Raw genomic sequence first — 20472 nt, forward strand, 5'->3', positions numbered from 1 at the left:
TTGTTATATCTTATGTCCGAACTGTCTTGCGAGTACTTTCAAAGTACTCACCTGGCTTGTTGATTTGGCCAGATGTTGACGAAGGCGATCTCATGGATGAAGAGTTCGATAGCGAGTCCGACGCCTAGAGGAGTCCCAGTCAGTCTCGAGTGATCCTGGATTTGGTTACTGTATTATATCCGCTTCCGCTACCCGAATAAATTCATCGAGCCTCACCTCGACGCTCGATGAGCTGCCAGTTTAGGAGTCATGTTATCCACCCTCCCCTGTGTTGTTCCACCACTTTTATCTCAAGTCAGTAGCATGCCACCACACCATTGTGACATATCCGCCATTATGTTTAATTATTGGTGTGCTTGTAATAATCTGTTGAGCAGCCCTAGCTCGACCTTGTAATATAATTATTGCTACTGGCTTATTGTATCAAGAATTTTGTCTACTAGTATGGAGGATTTTCCTCATACTGGACTCAAAAGATCGGTTTCTCAATAAACATTTTTATTGGAAAACCGGTCGTGACAAGCTTGGTACCAGAGCCAGGCTGACTGTAGGAAGCCACTAGGTGCGATCGCTAATCGGTTATTAGCATAAGAGCTAATTCGTGTTGCTCCACCTCTGGTGCCCGCTCCATCTACTCGGCGCAGCACTTCACGTCTGGAGCGTATTAGTGAGGAGGAGGTCGAGTCCCCAGCCTCTCTGCGCCTCACCCTCGGCAGGGAAAAGGAGATCGTCAACATCTCCGACTAAGTACGCTTAGCCGCCATGCGATGTACCACTTTGTACGATATGTTTATGTGTACATAAGTTGTGAGAAGTAGCTTGTTTGCGCACCATGTAGGAACTGGGAGAAGTGCACTAGCCTAAATAACATGTCAGGAATATGTACGCATATCCTGAGTGATGTAGTGTATAATTACCGCCTGCGTGTAAGATATGTAATGAGCAGTCCTTCTCCGTGCGCAATCGATCTTTTATCTTGAGTAATCCTGGAGCATTTGATTTATTTCTCATCTTTGTGCATTTATTGATTTTTTGCGACTCTTTTCACTTTTTTATGAGTTTTACAAAATATACCCCCAGAGTGAAAAATGTCTCGTCCTTGGACGCGCTCCATGCCAACTCCGCCAGAGGAAAATTATGGCACTCAACCGGGCAACAATTTCACACAAGGACAGTCGAGTCAACAGGACAGTGAAACAACATTTTCCCAAATGTGCCGCCTTTATGAGCAAAGTCAGCAACAACACCAGAAAATGATGAACCAAGTCATCAATATGGGAAATCACCGTGGACAGTATCAGCAGCAATCCAAGTTATCTGAGCTACAGAAGACGCGTCTCCAAACATTTTCTCATACTGACAAACCTCTTGAGGCCGAAGATTGGCTCCGAGACATGGAAAGAAAATTAATTATTGCACAATGTTCAGACCTCGAGAAAGTACTATATGCCCCGCAGTATCTCACAGGAGCAGCTGCATCGTGGTGGGAGAATTTCCTGCACATGCACCCCAACGAAAATGATATAACCTGGGAGGACTTCAAAGAAGGTTTTCGTGGGGCACACATTCCTAAGAGTATAATGAAAATCAAGAAGAGAGAGTTTGATGACCTCAAACAAAGGACCATGACGGTGTCAGAATACAACGGTCAGTTTACTCTATTGTCTCGCTACGCCAACGAAGAGCGTATGACTGAAAGCAAGAAGATGGAGAAATTCCTAGACGGTCTGGCGCCCGCGCTTAAATGCCAGCTGCTTGTGCACACTTTTTCAGATTTCAAAACGCTAGTGGATAAGGCCATTACCTTGGAAAATGAGAGATGTAGCTTGGAGGATTTCCGCAAGCGAAAAAGGGACCAGACTACTCTTGCTCGCAACCACCGAAGCAAGACGGATTTTCAGAAAGGTGGGACACACAAACCCACGACGAACGTCTCACGCCCAATCAAGAATTTCCATGCAAGGGACAAGGAGTTCACATATCGCCCAGGCGTTACTTGCTACGCATGTGGAGAAGAAGGGCACTATGCCAAGCAGTGCCCCAAGCCAAGGAACTCGACCCCAAAGCCGAACAACGGTGGCAATAATTCAGCACCCAAGCGAAACAATTTCAACCCCAATAACAACCACAGGAAGGGTCATCTGAACCACGTGACCAAAGAGGAAGCACAGAATGCCCCGGATATCGTACTCGGTACGTTTCCTGTCAACACAATACCTGCCATGGTTTTGTTTGATTCTGGAGCTTCTCACTCATTCATCTCGAAAAGTTCTGCTTTGCAAAATAATTTTTTGATGTTTCCCTTGGAAAAATCCATGATCATCAAGTCCCCTGGGATTGAGCAAGTTACTCAGAGTTACTGCCAAGGTGTGGTTATTGAGTTTGAAGGATTGAAGTTTCACGCCAATCTTATTGTTTTGGAAAATAAAGGACTGGATGTCATCCTAGGGATGGATTGGTTAACCACCAACAAAGGTTTTATTGACTGTTTCAACCGGACCGTAATTCTCACCCGCCACCACGGGAAGACAATAAGAGTTTCAGCCAAAGAGAGAAAAATATCCCGGCAACCGAGATTGAACAAGGTGGGCGTTTCTGAATTAAGCAAGGTTCCAGTAGTGTGTGAATTTCCAGACGTATTTCCCGAAGAACTACCAGGCATGCCACTAGACCGAGACATAGAATTCAGCATTGAGCTAGCACCCGGAACCACCCCCATATACAAGAAACCATATAGAATGGCACCATCCGAGTTGGTAGAATTGAAGAAGCAAATAAAAGAATTACTAGACAAAGGATATATTCGAGCCAGCTCCTCACCTTGGGGTTCACCAATTTTATTTGCCAAAAAGAAGGATGGAACACTGAGATTGTGTATAGACTATCGAGCACTTAACATGGTCACAATCAAGAACATATACCCGATGCCCCGGATAAATGATTTATTTGATCAACTCGCTCAGGCCAAGGTATTCTCAAAGATTGACTTAAGGTCGGGATACCATCAGTTAAAAGTATGAACAGAGGATATCCCCAAGACAGCCTTCACCTCCAGATACGGACTGTATGAGTTCACAGTAATGCCATTTGGACTAACGAACGCCCCCACATATTTTGTTCACCTCATGAACAAAGTATTTATGAAGTTTATGGACAAGTTTGTTGTGGTATTCATCGACGATATACTGATATACTCCAAGACACCAGAAGAGCACGCGGAACATCTCAGAATTGTGCTGGGAGAACTCAGGAAACATCAACTGTACGCCAAGTTCAGCAAGTGCGAATTTTGGCTAAGACAAGTAGGGTTTCTGGGCCACATACTGACCCAGGAAGGTATTGCCATAGACCCGGAAAAGGTCAAGGCCATACTTGGCTGGAAACCACCAGCCAACGTAACGGACGTACGAAGTTTCTTGGGAATGGCAGGATACTACCGAAGATTTATTGAAGGTTTCTCCACCATAGCTAAGCCAATGACGCAGTTACTCAAGAAAGACAAGAAGTTTGAATGGACGGAAGCTTGCGAGAGAAGTTTCCAAGAGCTAAAAAGGAAATTAACGACAGCACCAATATTAATTGTGCCAGACATACACAAAAATTTCGAAGTGTATTGTGACGCATCCCGAAAGGGTCTCGGATGCGTATTGATGCAAGAAGGCAAAGTTGTCGCATACGCTTCGAGACAACTTCGCAAGCATGAAGAAAATTATCCCACTCATGACTTAGGATTGGCAGCAGTCATTCATGCACTCAAGGAATGGAGGCACTTCTTACTTGGAAATCGTTGTGAAATATATACTAACCATAAAAGTCTCAAGTATATTTTCACACAGCCGGAACTCAATTTACGGCAATGACGCTGGTTGGAATTGGTAAAAGATTATGATGTGGGTATCCACTATCATCCAGGAAAAGCAAATGTGGTGGCAGATGCTCTTAGTCGGAACCCCAGCTCGGACGACAACAGTCTACAAGGCTTGAAACCTGAATTCCAACAAGAATTTGCCAAACTCAACTTAATGATGGTCGCGAAAGGCACCATAACAAATTTGGAAGTGCAACCCAACCTTGTGGAAAGAATTAAAGAAACTCAGCATGGGCACCCCAGCATCGAAGGCATAAAAAGAAAGGTGAGCATGGGCAAGGCCTCGGAATTTGTCATAGACGATGAGGGAACATTATGGTACGGAGACAGACTCTGCGTGCCAAATATAGAGGACCTCAAGCAGCAAATTCTAGCTGAAGCCCACACCGCTCCATATTTGATCCACCCTGGAGGAACCAAAATGTATAAGGATATCCAGGAAAGATTTTGGTGGCACGGTATGAAGAGGGATATAGCCACTTTCATTGCATGTTGTGATTCTTGTCAACGCATAAAAGCTGAGCATCAAAGACCAGCCGGACTACTGCAACCAAACAAAATACCTGAGTGGAAATGGGATGAAATAGGGATGGATTTCATTGTCGGACTACCTCGGTCACGACACAGGAATGATGCCATATGGGTCATCACCGATAGATTAACCAAGGTGGCACATTTCGTTCCAGTGAAGACAACCTACACCACTCAGAGGCTTGCCAGGATTTATCTCTCCCATATAGTTTGTCTGCATGGAGTCCCGAAGACTATAATATCCGACAGAGGCACTCAGTTCGTCCCGAAATTCTGGGATCATTTACAACAGGCTCTGGGAACTCAACTGGCCTTCAGTACAGCCTACCATCCCCAGACTGATGGACAGGCTGAACGCGTAAACCAAATTCTAGAAGACATGCTAAGAGCATGTGTCCTCACCTATGGGACCAGTTGGGAAGAAAGCCTGCCATATGCCGAGTTCGCATACAACAACAGTTACTAGGCCAGCCTGCAAATGGCACCTTTTGAAGCCCTATATGGATGGAGATGTCGTACCCCGCTAAATTGGTCAGAAACCGGAGACAGCCGTATATTCGGCCCAGACATGCTGAAAGAAGCCGAGGAAGAGGTCAAGCTAATCAGGGACCGACTCAAGACCGCTCAAAGCCGACAGAAGAGTTATTACGATCGGAAAAACCGTGAGGTCAGATTCGAACCCGGTGAATTTGTATACCTACGAGTATCACCTATGAGGGGCTTGCAATGATTCAAGATTAAGGGAAAGCTAGCACCAAGATTCATCGGACCATTCTGTATAGTGGCACGAAGGGGCACTGTAGCCTACCAACTAGACTTACCCGAAGAATTATCCGATGTCCACGACGTGTTCCACATCTCGCAATTGAGGAAGTGCGTAAGCAACCCAGAAAAGTAGGTATCCCATGAGAACATTGACGTACAGCCAGACCTCACCTATCGGGAACATCCAGTAAAAATATTAGAGGAGTCTGAAAGGAGGACCCGACAGAAAACCATCAAGTTTTTCAGAGTTCAGTGGAGCAATCACACCGAGAGTGAAGCAACTTGGGAAAGATAGGATTTTCTTCGGACAGAACACCCACACTTATTTGAGGATCAGCTGAAATCTCGGGGACGAGATTTTTCCCTAAGGGGGTAGGTGTTGTGACACTCCAAAATTTTTTATTCAATTTTCAAAAAAAACTTTGTTGGTTTTGAGGAAGGTCATTTAAATCCTTCCAAAAATCTCTCTCTCAAAAAAGATTTCCCTTGGCAAGGATTTTATTTTTTGACTTTGTATCTTCTTCAACTCTGTTGTTTGAATTATGAAAACTTCCTTCTGATTATTCCCTTCTCAAATAAATTCTTGGGATTTATTTATTTCTTCAAAAAGAAACCCTAGGAGTTTTGGGACTTCTCTCATTTTGAAACCACCCATGGTTTTACCATGCCTCATGTGATAAAACCTCCCAAAACCCCTCCCTCCATTTTGGGGCAATCAAAACTTTCTGTTCCAACAAGTCCAAACCATTTTTGGATTTTATTTCATTTATTTTATCTCCCAAATCAATTCTGTCATTTATTTTGAACCTAGGTGATTTTCAAAGCAAGTACCATATTGCCTTTGAGTTTTGATCTCAAACCACTCCTATGGATAGTCCTTAGCACCCACAACCTAGAACCATCAAGATCCACCCTCCTTCTTTTCAAAATTTTCAAGTTTCAGCCTCTGCAAGTTTGGACCAGATTTGTCAAATTTGGTGAAATCCATATCTTCTCTTCTCCAAAAATTCTACCAAAATCCAGGCAGCCCCCAGATGCAATGAGAGGCCACCCCACCAAAAATCAGCTCAAGGAAAATTCCCCACATGCCAAAATCATTTCGTCGAACACCTGGCCAACACTGTTACTGTGCACTTTCAGTAAAATTCAGAGTTTCAGAGTTTTACAGTGTCGTTTCTTCGTCAGAGACTTGTCATCGATCAACTGTGCGCCCTGGCGCGTTGCGCTCGGCCTCTCCTCCCTGGCCAGAGCACCGCACGCCCTCTTGGACGGGTGCAGGTGTCGGTGGCGGTGAGCATCGCCGGAGTTGGCAGCTTCTGCGGTGGCAACGCCACCCGTGGCGGCCAACAGAAGACAACGCCAGCTCGCAACGCCATTCGGCGCCGCCCAACGCTCCCCTGCCCTCTGCGTGGCCTCATGCACGCCAGCGCACCCCGCAGCACCGTTGCCGTGGCCCGGCAAGAACAGGGCACGCTCTCTGCCGCCGACGGGCCCGCGCCGCCCGGTTCCGTCGAAACCCACTCAAGCTCCTAATCCAAGTCCGTTTAGCGTCTGAATGGGACCAGTAGACCTCCACGATGACGCCCAACTCCCTAATCTCCCCCGACCAAGCACTGCGCCGCCGTAACCATCGCCGGAGATCCCCGTTCACGACCACCGCCTCGGATCGCCTATAAAAAGGGGCCCCGAGCTCGCCCTCGAACACGCACCACCACTGCACCCCACAGACACCCCGCCAGGCCACTAGGAGGACCTCGAGGAGGTCTCCTCCCCCAACTCCGGCCGCCTCGTTCCGCCCCGGCCACCAACTCGATCCACTCCGGTGAGGCCATCCCCGACGCCCAAACCTCGTCAGTAGCCTCCTCGAGCACCCAGTGATCTAACCCAAGCTTCAATTTGACCTTTGCAGCCCTCCCCGACGAGATCCAACTCCACCCGAGCCGCCGCCCGCCGGAGCAAGGACCGCCGTCGACGTGGTGCTCGCCGACGACCACCACCACCACCCACCGACGTGGAAGAACACACTGAGGACGTAGGTACCCTCCGATCCTCCTAACTCGCCGTGGATCGCCGCCGGCGACCACCGCAGCTCTCGGGCGCCGACGCGCTCTGTTCCTCCCCCCCGTTTGAAATTTCAAACCTGACGGGTGGGACCCCCTCGTCAGTCTCTCTTTTCTTTTAAACAAAACGTTTTCTGAAGGCGCCTTCTGCCAAAGTACGTCTCCCCTCTGGGCCGGCGTATTCTCAAACGAAGCGTTTTCTGTTTTTATAAAGAAAACCCTGGAAACTTTCTGTTTCATTACAGAAAGGTCCCTGGACAAAAACACTTATAACTTTTAAGCAGAAAATGATCTTTGATTGATTCTTTTTCTGCCCTCTTTAAATTTTTGTCTAGTTTTTTATCAGATTTATTTGAAAAATATTTGGAATATTTTTGTGTGCTCCTCATGGTATTTACGTTAGCACGTATGTTTCTTTATACCGTAGATACCGAAGGAGGTGACGGAACCGCGAACTTCACCGAGCTAGGCTCCAACTACTCTGAACCAGGCAAGCATGTTTGAACTTTTGATATGATGAGTGTCTTTGGCATGATTGCATTAAGTAGTTTCATGGCATGTTTATGAGTATATAAATGAATATCATATTACATGCAAAGTTGAGGCAAGTGAGTTTCGGAAATCCATAAGTTGTTGGATATGAGTTTGCATGGCCATGTGATGGCATGGGGATGGGTAAGATGGCAGTGTTGTAGCATGCCATTCTTATGCCAGACTATTTGACTCCAGTGTCAACATGAATCAGTCCAGTTCCCATCCGTTTTCCCTTCCTGTACTACCACATGTTTTCCGCAAGGGATATGGATTAGTAAGTTGCAAACCGCTTTCCTAGTACACACCAAATCGAGAGGTCGTGATGATGGTTCCATCGCCCTGGATTAAAGCCAGTCATCCGGTCAAGGGGCATGGGTGTTTCCGGTTGGGACCGAGAGGGGGGCACCCCTTAGAGCGCGCGTATATAAATTTGATCCCATGCTATTCGAGATTGTGATCTCCCCGTCTCAAAGTTTTTCTTGAACGCGGTCTAGGGTGATTCCTGGCATCGTGAGGTGGGATGGGTGTGTACTGGTTAGATGTGTTTCTTCCGAAATACCGTAAACGGAACTAGTCCTTCGTGACTACGGAAATCCGTTGGCTGTGGGAAATTTAGTACAAACTCCGCAGAGTCAAAAATCCTTGAATCATCTTATCCATGTCCAAGTACTGTGTTCAACTTATCTTGTCCAGTGTCAGTCTCAGTGACAGAAACTCCGGTGAACCACATGAGTGTTAAGTCCGGTTAAATGCTTATTCCTGTGGATGGACGAACCCGTTTATTATTATGTGTTGAATATTTCCTATGAGTATTATATCGTTGTGAGCTTAACAGTTATGAATAATGAAATTTAAGCCCTTTCTACGATGTCGCATAGACGTCCGACTGTGGCACAATTGTCCTTTGCTTTTGATATAAGCCCTTTCTGTGATGTCGCTCAGACGTCCGACTGTGGCATGCTTGTTATTTACTTTTCAGTATAAGCCCTTTCTGTGATGTCGCTCAGACGTCCGACTGTGGCACGCTTGTTATTTACTTTTCAGTATAAGCCCTTTCTGTGATGTCGCTCAGACGTCCGACTGTGGCACGCTTGTTATTTACTTTTCAGTATAAGCCCTTTCTGTGATGTCGCTCAGACGTCCGACTGTGGCACGCTTGTTATTTACTTTTCAGTATAAGCCCTTTCTGTGATGTCGCTCAGACGTCCGACTGTGGCACGCTTGTTATTTACTTTTCAGTATAAGCCCTTTCTGTGATGTCGCTCAGACGTCCGACTGTGGCACGCTTGTTATTTACTTTTCATTATAAGCCCTTTCTGTGATGTCGCTCAGACGTCCGACTGTGGCACGCTTGTTATTTACTTTCGATATAAGCCCTTTCTGCGATGTCGCTTCGACGTCCGACTGTGGCACGCATGTCATTTTCTTCTCAATATAAGCCCTTTTCGTGTTGTCGCTTAGACGCCCGACTGCGGCATGATTATTTATTTGTTCACCCTTCGAGGCGTCGCTCCAGACACCCGATCGGCTTTTCAATTAATTTGTTGGGATTTCGGGAAGACTACCGCCCGACTCCTTTTTTTTACTTACCATGTTGTTCCAATAATTATTAATTTGAATGTGCAACACCAATTACTAATGACGCATTCATGCATGCATTTGTTATATCTTATGTCCGAACTGTCTTGCGAGTACTTTCAAAGTACTCACCTGGCTTGTTGATTTGGCCAGATGTTGACGAAGGCGATCTCATGGATGAAGAGTTCGATAGCGAGTCCGACGCCTAGAGGAGTCCCAGTCAGTCTCGAGTGATCCTGGATTTGGTTACTGTATTATATCCGCTTCCGCTACCCGAATAAATTCATCGAGCCTCACCTCGACGCTCGATGAGCTGCCAGTTTAGGAGTCATGTTATCCACCCTCCCCTGTGTTGTTCCACCACTTTTATCTCAAGTCAGTAGCATGCCACCACACCATTGTGACATATCCGCCATTATGTTTAATTATTGGTGTGCTTGTAATAATCTGTTGAGCAGCCCTAGCTCGACCTTGTAATATAATTATTGCTACTGGCTTATTGTATCAAGAATTTTGTCTACCAGTATGGAGGATTTTCCTCATACTGGACTCAAAAGATCGGTTTCTCAATAAACATTTTTATTGGAAAACCGGTTGTGACATTTTATGTTTTAATTAGTGTTTGTGCCAAGTAGAACCTTTGGGAAGACTTGTGTGAAGTCTTTGCGATCATGCTGTAAAAAAACAGAAACTTTAGCGCTCACGAGAATTGCTGCCATTTTTATTTGGAGAGTGATATTTAGTTAACTCCTTTTGCATATGATTAATAGATAAATTCCTCAGGTCCAGAAATTTATTTGAGAATTTTATGAGTTCCACAAGTATACGTTTGATTCAGATTACTACAGATTGTTCTGTTTTTGACAGATTCTGTTTTTCATGTGTTGTTTACTTATTTTGATGAATCTATGGCTAGTAAAAGAGTTTATAAACCATAGAGAAGTTGTAATACAGTAGGTATAACACCAATATGAATTTAGGATGAGTTCACAACAGTACCTAAGTGGTGATTTTTTTTCTTATACTAACGGAGCTTACGAGTTTTCTGTTAAGTTTTGTGTTGTGAAGTTTTCAAGTTTTGGGTAAAGATTCGATGGACTATGGAATAAGGAGTGGCAAGATCCTAAGCTTGGGTATTCCCAAGGCACCCCAAGGTAATATTAAAGGACAACCAAAAGCCTAAGCTTGGGGATGCCCCTGAAGGCATCCCCTCTTTCGTCTTCGTTCATCGGTAACTTTAGTTGGAGCTATATTTTTATTTACCACATGATATGTGTTTTGCTTGGAGCGTCAATTTATTTTGTTAGGATTTGCTTTCTGTTTGAATAAACTACCAAGATCTGAAATTCTTAAATGTTAGAGAGTCTTCATATAGTTGCATAATCATTTGACTACTCATTGATCTTCACTTATATCTTTCGGAGTAGTTTGTCATTTGCTCTAGTGCTTCACTTATATCTTTTTAGAGCACGGTGGTGGTTTTATTTTATAGAAATAGATGAACTCTCATGCTTCACTTATATTATTTTGAGAGTCCTAAACAGCATGGTAATTTGCTTTGGTTATGAATTTCGTCATAATATGATGGGCATCCAAGAGGGATATAATAAAAACTTTCATATAAAGTGCATTGAATACTATGAGAAGTTTGATACTTGATGATTGTTTTGAGATATGAAGGTGGTAATATTATAGTATGCTAGTTGAGTAGTTGTGAATTTGAGAGATACTTGTGTTAAAGTTTGTGATTCCCGTAGCATGCACGTATGGTGAACCTTTATGTGATGAAGTCAGAGCATGATTTATTTATTGATTGTCTTCCTTATGAGTGGCGGTCGGGGACGAGCGGTGGTTTTTTCCCTACCAATCTATCCCCCTAGGAGCATGCGCGTAGTACTTTGTTTTGATAACTAATAGATTTTTGCAATAAGTATGTGAGTTCTTTATGACTAATGTTGAGTCCATGGATTATACGCACTCTCACCCTTCCACCATTGCTAGCCTCTCTAATACCGCGCACCTTTCGCCGGTATCATACACCCACCATATACCTTCCTCAAAACAGCCACCATACCTACCTATTATGGCATTTCCATAGCCATTCCGAGATATATTGCCATGCAACTTTCCACCCTTACGTTATTATGACACGCTTCATCATTGTCATATTGCTTTGCATGATCATGTAGTTGACATCGTATTTGTGGCAAAGCCACCGTTCATAATTCTTCCATACATGTCACTCTTGAGTCTTTGCACATCCCGGTACACCGCCGGAGGCATTCATATAGAGTCATATTTTGTTCTAAGTATCGAGTTGTAATTCTTGAGTTGTAAGTAAATAAAAGTGTGATGATCATCATAATTAGAGCATTGTCCCAGTGAGGAAAGGATGATGGAGACTATGATTCCCCCACAAGTCGGGATGAGACTCCGGAAGAAAATAAATAAATAAAAGAGGCCAAAGAAGCCCAAAAAAAAAAAGAGAGAAAAGAGGCCATAAAAAAGGAGAAGGCCCAAAAAAAAATAAGAGAAAAAGGGAGAAGGGGTAATGCTACTATTCTTTTACCACACTTGTGCTTCAAAGTAGCACCATGATCTTCAAGATAGAGAGTCTCCTATGTTGTCACTTTCATATACTAGTGGGAATCTTTCACTATAGAACTTGGCTTGTATATTCCAATGATGGGCTTCCTCAAAATGCCCTAGGTCTTCGTGAGCAAGCGAGTTGGATGCACACCCACTAGTTTCTTTTGTTGAGCTTTCATACACTTATAGCTCTAGTGCATCCGTTGCATGGCAATCCCTACCCATTCACATTGATATCTATTGATGGGCATCTCCATAGCCCATTGATACGCCTAGTTGATGTGAGACTATCTTCTCCTTTTTGTCTTCTCCACAACCACCATTCTATTCCACCTATAGTGCTATATCCATGGCTCACGCTCATGTATTGCGTGAAGATTGAAAAAGTTTGAGAACACCAAAAGTATGAAACAATTGCTTGGCTTGTCATCGGGGTTGTGCATGATTTAAATATTTTGTGTGGTGAAGATGGAGCATAGCCAGACTATATGATTTTGTAGGGATAGCTTTCTTTGGCCATGTTATTTTGAGAAGACATGATTGCCTAGTTCGTATGCTTGAAGTATTATTATTTTTATGTCAATATTAAACTTTTGTCTTGAATCTTATGGATCTGAACATTCATGCCAAAATGAAGAGAATTACTTAGAGAAATATGTTAGGTAGCATTCCACATCAAAAATTCTGTTTTTATCATTTACCTACTCGAGGACGAGGAGGAATTAAGCTTGGGGATGCTGATACGTCTCCAATGTATCTATAATTTTTTATTGTTCCATGCTATTATATTATCAACCTTGGATGTTTTATATGCATTTATATGCTATTTTATATTATTTTTGGGGTCTAACCTATTAACCTAGAGCCCAGTGCCAGTTTCTGTTTTTTTCCTTGTTTTAGAGTATCGCAGAAAAGGAAAATCAAAAGGAGTCCAATTGACCTGAAACTTCACGGAACTTATTTTTGGAAGGAAAGCAACCCGGGAGACTTGGAGTCCACGTAAGGGAAGCAACGAGGAAGCCACGAGGCAGGGGGGCGCCCACCCCCTGGGCGCGCCCTCCACCCTCGTGGGCCCCTCGTGGCTCCCCTGACGTACTTCTTCCGCCTATATATCTCCATATACCCTAAAACGACCGGGGAGCACAATAGATCGGGAGTTCCGCTGCCAGAAGCCTCCGTAGCCACCGAAAGCCAATCCAGACCCGTTCCGGCACCCTGCCGGAGGGGGAATCCCTCTCCGGTGGCCATCTTCATCATCCCGCGCTCTCCATGATGAGGAGGGAGTAGTTCTCCCTTGGGGCTGAGGGTATGTACCAGTAGCTATGTGTTTGATCTCTCTCTCTCTCTCTCTCTCTCGTGTTCTTGAGGTGATACGATCTTGATGTATCACGAGCTTTGCTATTATAGTTGGATCTTATGATGTTTTATCCCCCCCTCCACTCTCTTGTAATGTATTGGGTTTTCCCTTTGAAGTTATCTTATCAGATTGAGTCTTTAAAGATTTGAGAACACTTGATGTATGTCTTGCCGGGCGTATCTGTGGTGACAATGGGATACCACGTGATTCACTTGATGTATGTTTTGGTGATCAACTTGCGGGTTCCGCCCATGAACCTATGCATAGGGGTTGGCACACGTTTTCATCGTGATTCTCCGGTAGGAACTTTGGGACACTCTTTGAGGTTCTATGTGTTGGTTGAATAGATGAATCTGAGATTGTGTGATGCATATCATATAATCATACCCATGATACTTGAGGTGAAATTAGAGTATCTAGGTGACATTAGGGTTTTGGTTGATTTGTGTCTTAAGGTGTTATTCTAGTACGAATTCTAAGGCTGTTTGTGACACTTATAGGAATAGCCCAACAGATTAATTGGAAAGAATAACTTTGAGGTGGTTTCATACCCTACCATAATCTCTTCATTCGTTCTCCGCTATTAGTGACTTTGGAGTGACTCTTTGTTGCATGTTGAGGGCTAGTTATGTGATCGAATTATGTTATTATTGTTGAGAGGACTTGCACTAGTGAAAGTATGAACCCTAGGCCTTGTTTTAACACATTGCAATACCGTTTACGCTCACTTTTATCATTAGTTACCTTGCTGTTTTTATATTTTCAGATTGCAAAAACCTTTATCTACTATCCATATACCACTTGTATCACCATCTCTTCGCCGAACTAGTGCACATATACAATTTTCCATTGTATTGGGTATGTTGGGGACACAAGAGACTCTTTGTTATTTGGTTGCAGGGTTGCTTGAGAGAGACCATCTTCATCCTATGCCTCCTACGGATTGATAAACCTTAGGTCATCCACTTGAGGGAAATTTGCTACTGTCCTACAAACCTCTGCACCTGGAGGCCCAACAACGTCTACAAGAAGAAGGTTGTGTAGTAGACATCAATGCACCTAGTCCTTCTAATAGGAAGAAAAAGAAAAATGATATGACTTTGCATGCTTCTAGTGAACCTATTACTGAAACACCTGAGAATCCAAATGATATTTCTATCTCTGATGCTAAAACACAATCAGGTAATGAACCTGAAACTAGCGGTAATGTTAATGATAATGTTCATGATGATGCTCAACCTAGTAATGATAATGATATAGAAATTGAACCCGCTGTTGATCTTGATAACCCACAATCAAAGAATCAATGTTATGATAAGAAAGACTTTGTTGCTAGGAAACACGGTAAGGAAAGAGAGCCTTGGGTTCAGAAACCCATGCTTTTTCCTTCCAAACCATCCAAGAAAAAGGATGATGAGGATTTTGAGCGCTTTGCTAAAATGATTAGACCTATCTTTTTGCGTATGCGATTAACTGATATGCTTAAAATGAATCCTTATGCTAAGTATATGAAATATATTGTTACAAATAAAAGAAAGATACCGGAAGCTGAAATTTTCACCATGCTTGCTAATTATACTTTTAATGGTGGAATACCAAAGAAACTTGGAGATCCCGGTGTACCAACTATACCATGCCCCATTAAAAGAAACTATGTTAAAACTGCTTTATGTGATCTTGGAGCCGGTGTTAGTGTTATGCCTCTCTCTTTATATCGTAGACTTGATTTGAATAAGTTGACACCTACTGAAATATCTTTGCAAATGGCTGATAAATCAACTGCTATACCTGTCGGTATTTGTGAGGATGTGCCTGTTGTGGTTGCAAATGTTACTATTTTAACGGACTTTGTTATTCTTGATATTCCCGAGGACGATAGTATGTCTATTATTCTTGGAAGACCTTTTTTGAATACTACAGGGGCTGTTATTGGTTGCACCAAAGGCAATGTCACTTTTCATGTTAAGGTAATGAGCATACAGTACACTTTCCGAGGAAACAACCTCAAGTTCATAGTATCAACTCTATTGGAAAAATTCCATCGATTATATTTGGAGGTTTTGAATTTCCTCTTCCTACTGTCAAGAAGAAATATGATATTCTTATTATTGGGGATGTACATATCCCCGTTGAGGTAACATAGTGTTATTCGAAATTTCTCTGGTTCCATGTTATTCGGAATGAGTTCGTTAACAAGACTTGATCAACCTTGTTAGTGGATTCCTTTTGATGAGCATGAGATGGATGAAACTAGAAGGCACAACCTTCTGTACCTTCCTCTTACTTTCTGTTTTTTATATTAAATAAAATAAAAATAGTATTTTCTGTCTCTTATCTGATTTATCCATGCAATATAAAAATACCCCGAAAATAAAAGTTCTCCAAATACCCTGAAATTTAAATATGATTTTTTCTGGAATATTTGAGAATATTTGGCACCGAGAACACAATAGGAGGAGCTGGCACCTGGCCACGAGGGTCGGGGGCGCGCCCTACCCCCCTGGGCGCGCCCCCTGCCTCATGGGCCCACGGTGGCCCTCCTTCACTTATTCCTGCACCCACACACTCCTTCTTCCTCCCACAAACACGAATATCCAGCTCAAACCACTACAAAAAATACACTTCCGTGATGATACGTGTTTGTCACAGTAGGTCGCTTTTTTTGTCATGCATGTACATCCATGACAAATTTATGACAGAATCAAGATAGTCATACCTGTGCTGTCGTAGAAGTGTTCCATGACATTACCAAAATTATCATCACGGAAGTGTCCACTTCCATGACGATAAATCACGCGTCACAGAAGTGCTTTCGTCAAGGGTGACCGACACGTGGCATCCACCGTAACGGAACGCCGTTAAGCTATCGGGTCGGGTTTTGGATCCGATAACCCGTTAACAGCCCCGACCAATGGGAAATTTCCACGTGTAAAATTCTTATTGGCCGGACGAAACACGTGTCAGATCGTCAGTGGGTCAGATAGGCGCCTATGATACGTCGACACGTGGCACGGCCCAACAGAGGCCCATTCCTGTGTAAAGGCCGGCCCATTTGACTTGGTCAAAAGCTGGCGGCCCGGCCCATGGAAAGCCTGTTAACGGCCTGTTCGAATATAGCCCATTTACAGCCCGCTAACCCAAGGCCCGTTACGCCCTATCCGAATTAGGCCCAGTAGCGTCATCTGGGCCATCCAATATGATTCTAGCCCGTTTTCACTTCTGGCCCATGTATGGCCCATGACGTCTTTCGGCCCATATGAGGCCCTATGTAACTCTTGGCCTACTAACGGCCCGTGGTGAAACTGGCCCGTAATGAATAGTGTATCACTTTACACCCATTAACGGCCCGTGGTGAAACTGGCCCGTGATGAACAGTGTATCACTTTATACCCATTAATGGCCCGTTATTCCGTTGGGCCGTTTCCAGCCCATGTCATCTTTCGGCCTTCTCAGAGCCCATTTATTCTTGGGCTCATTTCCAGCATTCGTTTACTTACGGCCCATTACTGTCATTTTCTGCTTGTGGGCCAAATTCAGCCCGTGGTTACAGTCGGCCCGTTTGTGGTCCGTTAATACGTTGGGCCGTTTTCATAGCATCATCAAATACGGCCTATTAACGTTGGCCCGTTATGGTCGGCCCATGAACAGACGATTCCAACTCTAGCCCGTTTACGGCCATAATGCGGCCTGTTATTGGCCCATGTTTGGCCATCGATCATACTGCCCGTATAAGGCCCATTGATGATACGGCCCGTAGAAGGCCCATTCTTTCTACGGCCCGTAGAAGGCCCACTGTTTCTACGGCCCGTAGGAGGCCCAGTGTCACTACAGTAAATATTAGCCCATGGTTATTGTGGCCTGGTTTTAAAAAATAGGTTAATGCAGCCACTAGCAAACCGCGGAAAAAGAACTGCAATGACTAGAAGCAAACAAATAAACAAGACAACAAGGAAATAAATAAGCAAGCAACTTACGCTAGGCTATCACGGCTATCACACATATTACATCCACTGGGCATCAAAGTTCGCCACCAGTGCAAATAAACGCGCCGACAAAAGAATATACAAAACTGAGAGCACTTCAGAAGGCACTAGGCCTGGCCAGGCCCCCCAAACAGCTGAAGAAGCTGAGTAGACCTCAGTTGTGTCAACGATAGATGCATCAACACTAGATTTAAGGCATGATGGTGCACACGGCAGTCCTCTGACATCTTCATTGCATCTTTGACTTCAAGTAGGAGCTGAGCTGAAGCAAGCCTTTCCTCTTTAAGTTGAGACTGAAGAAGTCGAACTGATTGAGGCAGCGACTGCACAGAGGTTGTCTCACACCTGCCGGTGAGTAGCTTCAACTCACTGTCTTCATCAAGACAGGACCTTGGGGTCATCTCGCTGTCCTCAAAATGGTTTGGCTCACTATCTTCCCTAAAGTTCTGCCTGGCGTAAGAGATACGAGTCTGAAAGAGAAACAAGGAGACACGTAACAGGTTTCACAATTATATAAGCAAATAAATGGATCTGTTCCGCATAAGGAACATGTTTTTACAACTACAATTTGAAAACTGGTAGTTGTTGCAAACATCCAATCAGATGTAAACATCAAAGCAAACAACAGTGGAGGAAATGATGCCTATCCAAATCTGTACTAGAAAAAGTTTGAAGGCTTGAGAAGGATGAACTTACATTACATGTTAACACGGCTGGACAAAGCCCTTCTCCATGTTGATGGAAGGATAATTCAATAAATTCCCCAAAGAAAATTCTTTATAAGCGTTGCCATTATTCTACATTTTGCAAAGAGTAAATATAGATCAAATAATATTGGAAGAAACAGAGGATAATGAAGCTGTGAGGTGCAGACTGATGATACATAATCAAATAGAAATTAATTAAGTACATCGTCACAAGGCAAAAGGGAGAGAGGTACTGACAAGAGCAATGCAGAGCCCATTATTGTTTTGAGATCGTATGATCCTTTGAGCAAGGAGATTCATCTGAAATTAGTTTTCATACAAGAGAGAAGGTAAGGCACAAGCAGAAATTTGGGAGTTCAAATTTTGAATTGATATCATAGACAGTACCTGACGCTGGGCTCCCAGCAGTTCTAATAGGGGTTTGGCCACTGGAGTAGGGGTAAAGTGTGGTACAGTTGGGCCTGTGTTTTCTGTGGCTGCTGATCTATCTGATTTAACATGTATCACTACCTTTTCCAAATACCTAGTTTGTACTCCTTGACGACCTGCACTCACCCTCTTCCTTTTGGACACCTATTACGAAAGAACAACATCTGACTGGAAAAACATAGTGTGACGACACATGGAATAGGTACAGAAAATGGATAGGTACGGGATATACTCATATATGATGCTTAAACTAAGCAGATGGTGTAACAAAGTAGAAGTAATGCAAGAGGTCAGATGCAAAATATGTGCAACCAATACAACTTTGCAAAGTTAGAGCAAGCACCTTGATGGGTGAATAAGATAGGCCATCCTCCACCATGCCAAGTTTGATAGCCAGTGGATCGTTCCGCAATATTCCTCTCGTGCGCCCATTCTCATATTCATTTTGATAATGTTCAATATCTGACATGCATGAAGACATAAAAACAAGTGAGATTTTCTTTGTAATGCAGAAGTGATTCTAATCCAATACTGCCTCCGTGTAAAACCCTTTATGCTATCTCTGCAATTCTTTTAAAAGATGCCATGCATGCTGTAATTTGTTGTGTGCATTAATATAATGTGGCCTACTACTCAAAATATGAGAGCTCCAGAAGTGATGACACTTCGCAGATGATAGCTTCAACATATAGTAAAGAAGAACAAGTCGACCTGACCTGACAGATTCAAAATATACTAAGGGAGAACAACTCAACCTGACCAGTCGACCGCAAGAGAAGAGTATCATCTTAAAGAAGAGCAGAAGAGCAAGCAGATTGAAGATATTACAAGTCTTTTAATACAATGTCGGTTGGCCACCCATGATGAACCAGAACGCATAGAGAAATACTATTCTTTCTGGTCTCTCCATATGTGGCTCACATGCATTTCGAAACTAAAGTAGGAACATTTAGCTAACCAATTAAACATCTCTCAGTTTTACTAATATCAGCAATAATATCAGATATGAATTTGTACAACTAAGCATGATGAGTACAGTGTTGACTGTGGCAGTGGGATGGCAGATCTGAAGCTACAAATCGCGCAAAGGGTAGTTAGCAACCGATGTTTGCTTTGAAATAACAACTAAGATTTGGTATGGACAAGAAAGTACGGTCAACAAGTGACAAAGAAATGCAATTATGCTGTCTCTCTATATGTCGCGACATGCATTTGGAAACTCAAGTGGGACCTTTAGCTAACCAATTAAATGTGTCGGTTAACTAATATCAGTATCATATCACAATCATATTTGAACAACTAAGCTTTTGAATTCTGAGTGTTGTGTTGTTTAGCTTCAAGGGTGGAGTACTGCTAGTATGACAGAAAGCACCTACGCAGATCATAGTAGAGTATATAAAAGGGGAAAACCCTACGCATCAAGAGAAAAATCAGGAAAGTGGAACTAGCTGGACCAGTGGGTGGCGCACATGCTTTTCAAAACGAATATAGGAACATTAGGTGACCAATTAAACGTTCTTTGTTTTAGTGATATTAGCATCATATCAGATTCGTATTTCAACACCTAAGCTTTGGGTTGAGGTCTTGAGGAGCAGTGCTAGCACGACACGAAGCACCTACGATGATGGTAGTGAATATGAAGGGGGGAAACCATAAGCTTTACGAGTATAGTGCCCGTGCCATGGCGGATCTGAAGGTGCAAACCGGACAAAGCTACTTCGCAACCAATGTTTGCTTTCAACTAGCCACTACGATTTGGTACGGACAAGAAAAGTACAGTAAACAAATTACGACCTATTTTCCGGGTGAGATCAATAACTTAAGCACATATGGAAGAGTACCAGCTCTCTTGCGATGCCGTGTAGGCCTATGCTGATACGTTGAGGGTGCTGCGGGTGCGATGGTTGTCGGCGGCAGGGAAGAAGACTTTAGACGGCAGATGGCCGGGTCGGGGGATATATCCTGTTGCCGTGGACGAGGCGGTTGTAGGAGCGGCAACGACAAGGTGGACGATGGCGCCGATGAAGCGAGAGGAGGCGATGAAAGGATCCTGGTCCAGCGCCGTGGATGA

This window comes from Triticum urartu, chromosome 2, assembly GCF_003073215.2.
Source record: "Triticum urartu cultivar G1812 chromosome 2, Tu2.1, whole genome shotgun sequence".
Lineage (NCBI taxonomy): Eukaryota > Viridiplantae > Streptophyta > Magnoliopsida > Poales > Poaceae > Triticum > Triticum urartu.